Genomic DNA, 3,713 nt, shown 5'->3' on the forward strand with positions numbered 1-3,713 from the left:
CGTTATAATGTGACGGTCAATCCCACTATTTGTTGGTAAAAGAGTAGCCCAAGAGTTGGCGGTGGGTGGTGATGACTAGCTGCCTTCCCTCTAGTCTTACACTGCTAAATTAGGGGATGGTTGGCGTCAGGAAGGGCATCCGGCCGTAAAAAAAACCCTGCCAACACCAAAAATAGCAACCCCGTATAGATACGGGAAAAAGCTATAGAAGAAGAATATTGATACTATAGAATTACACTATAATTTATCAAGCTTAGTAACTTAGCTATATTTAGGTTTAAAAAAATATGAAATTTTGAGCAGATTAAAGACCCAACTTAGCAGCTTAGTTCTATATCGAAAAAAAATGAGTTAATGTCATAATACTTCAAAATGGCCGAGAAAGCCACCAGGGGGACATTCTGAGCTTTCGATTGGTTATTCACATGTTATAGACATAAGTACTTGTATACATAAGGAAGTGTTTCCAAAAATGGAAAGAGTTGGCAGGGCCATTGTGTGTGGTTCAGTACATGAGCAATATCTCAGCAAATAGGAAAGACAGAAGGTTCTTATTTGATATTTTAGCTTGTCAGTATCAGCAATTTGAGTTCCTAATTTGTAAGAAACTAGACTTTTTAATATTTAATATTTTAAATTAAGAAGTTAAATAATGTATAATACTAAAATTTGAATTACAATCTACAATTTGATACCAAACTTATTGATATAAATTCATAAAATAATAGTTCAATAAAATTTTCATGCGAGTCAACAAACGCAATGACATGGCCTTTGACCCATGTATAGAGGGTTTAAAATTATTTTTTTTCCAGGTGAACTAATAAAACTATTATTGGGTTTAAAGATCTAGTCCAGATCTATATTTGTAGAACTGATGAATATTCACAATCTATGCACATGTGCTTCACATTTGTATGCAAACAATTCAAAACACAAAGTTAGTGTTTCTTAAAATCAGTAAACAAGATATCAGCCACACTTTTTTTTAACTGCAACAAAATTAAAAATTCATATATGTATCAATTTCTAGTTAACTAAACATTTGTAAATAAATGTATCACTGACAATTTATCATAGAGCACTTGACAAAGCATAAATTCTGACCAATATATGGTTCAAGTAGATCTCATTTTTACAATTATCATACTCAAAAAGTCATGGAGTTAAATGTAGTCAAATTTACATGATGAAAATTATTTATCTAAGCAAAATGGCAAGATTCCATTAATATTTCCAAACAAACAGCAGATGAGTATTTGAACATACTTCCAGAAAGACAGGATACAAGTTCTTGGACACATGCATTTTGTAAAGTAATCACACACATTTTTTTCTTTTACATTTTTCACTATGAATTTCTCTGAACCTAAAACAATCACTTTTCTGATGAATATTGCTAATTTTACAGACATAAAAGTTTTCCACTAATTAGCCAGTAAGCCATGGAACATTTCATAAATTTAACCCTCTTGCCCAAGGTATCCTTCACTATGCATGACACAAGGTTTTAGGGTCTTACATTCAAAATTTTATTAAACTACTTTTTGTTTGTGTTATACCAATTAGTATAGTTTAAAATCAGTCAACTTGACCAACCCTGTATAGAGTTAGGGTAGATAAAATAACAGATAAAGTATACAGATTATTCAAAACAAATACTCAATATATTCATGGACAAATCTTTATTTCAGTTTATTAAAATACTTCACTAAATATTATGATTTTTTGTATGTGAAAGATTGCCAAATGTTGTGAAGATATACACACTATATTGAAAGTTAGAAGTATTAAATCTATAAAGACTTTAAATGAGTACAAAGAGGTCACATGGTTGGTCAAATTGACCAAGCCCACGTGGAGAGAGTTAATCTCTTTTGAATACATTCTGTGTTAGGCAGAAACACAAACTGCATTTTTAAAGTAGCAATACTTTAGTACTGTGACATTTAAATCAAAGAACTAATCTTTATAATAAACACTAGATGAAAAATTTAAGTTGTGATTTATAAAAAAAAGGATAGGATACATCAGACTTACTAATATATCTATGAAAGTTGGTAGAAGAATTCAGGTGGATCTTCTGCCCCAAAGATTGAGTTTAAATGGATAAGCAATTAGCCTAATTTTGAAATACCATGGGTATTATTCATCCATATCCCTACCACAAACTTATCATTATTATCAAAAGGCCCGCATTTGCAAGCCATTTCACTTTTATTGTCTTATCTATCTGTTCTCAAATTGACTGACACAGTATATGTGAAGCCAAACTAGAGTTTACTATAGTTCTGAATTTACTAAATATATCTTATTAAAATTTGGCATTACAAGTCTTTTGAACATAAAAAAAATCAGGTTTTTTAATGAAGTATTTTTACTAAAGACTTGTCTGTGAATTTCCAAAACCTTTACTGAGGTCAGTGAGTAGAAGGAGATTTTTATGCTGAGAATAAAAATATTTATCTTACAGTTTTCATATTTCATTTGCATAACCTCTAGAACTCCTTAAATGAATATCAAAAGTTTTGTTTTTGGTAAAACTTTATATTTCATCTCATTTTCCCAACACTAACACTAACTGCAGCAAAATGATCAAAATACAGTGAAAAGTTTGAAAAATATTGAATGAATTGAATAATACCATTTTTTTCCCTGTACTGGCTGTAATATTCATCAGAAATTTCAAAATTACTTAAGAGTTTGAACTGTTAACTTTTTCACATCTATTCCCTTTTTTAACTTGATGGTTATACTACTGTGATTTGTACCTACTGAAGCAGTAATCCTCATGCTAAAAGTAACAAGTCACACTGGGAGCTCATTAGCTGTTTCCTACAGAGCTAAAGTAAACAGCACAATTGTGAGGTATCATAGTACATACATGCTCAAGCTTATGAAATTTTAAACATTTAATTTTACTAAAAATCAGTTAGAATAAGCTGAATTCCTAATTTTTCATTTTAGTTGCTTTTGTTAAAAAATAAAGTACATACATAAAAACAAGAATTTGTAGTATTTAATGCGCACTCAAGCTTGTTTGCACTTGATTGAAAATTAAGACATTCCTTCTGAAAGCCTTGTTGAGTCTCACTAAAAAGAATTCATGTACCTTTCAAATATGGATTTTAGAAAAAAAATCAGTTACTAGAACAGAATGTCCAAAAACTAGTATAATTTACCTGGATTTCTAAGTTTAAAAAAATTCTTTGAGTTCAGAGCAGAAAAACATGATCACTGCAAACTCAGAAACTTAGAGAAGAAATTGCTCTTTTATTTGGTTATAAACATGTCAATCAGATATGCAAAATTGATTATCAAACAACTTGGAAAGTCAGAGAAGTGGGGGTCTTCTCTGATGGGTTTGACAAATTTATTGATATCTCAGCAAATCAAGAAGGTAGGAGTTTCAAAATTTATATTCTTGCTTGAAATTGTGTATTGTTTATGTTTTTTATTGGTTGAAACTGCACCAGCCTACTGTTGCTGTTAGAAGATTCTAAAAGGGGTAAATTGAAAATCAGACACATTACGTGGCACCAAAAAATGAAAATTGAGAATTTCTTGATATTTCTTTTTAAAATTAAATTCAAATTTAGATAATAAGCAAATCTGAATTATAAGTAATGTTTTCATTCCAAGCTTATCAACATACATTGATAACTTTATGTTTGATCAAGTTTTGAATGAAATACTGTAAAAGGTTGTGAGAT

At 30.0% G+C, this 3,713-nt stretch overlaps 1 protein-coding gene across 2 annotated transcripts in view; it reads right to left on the bottom strand.

The window, feature by feature from the left end:
- The window catches only part of LOC106457034 (nuclear factor NF-kappa-B p105 subunit-like), a 117,665-nt gene that overhangs the window by 44,783 nt on the left and 69,169 nt on the right, over positions 1-3,713 (bottom strand). The gene's annotated exons all lie outside the window — the stretch shown is intronic.

The sequence above is a fragment of the Limulus polyphemus genome, unplaced genomic scaffold (assembly GCF_000517525.1).
Source record: "Limulus polyphemus unplaced genomic scaffold, Limulus_polyphemus-2.1.2 Scaffold283, whole genome shotgun sequence".
NCBI classification, from domain to species: domain Eukaryota; kingdom Metazoa; phylum Arthropoda; class Merostomata; order Xiphosura; family Limulidae; genus Limulus; species Limulus polyphemus.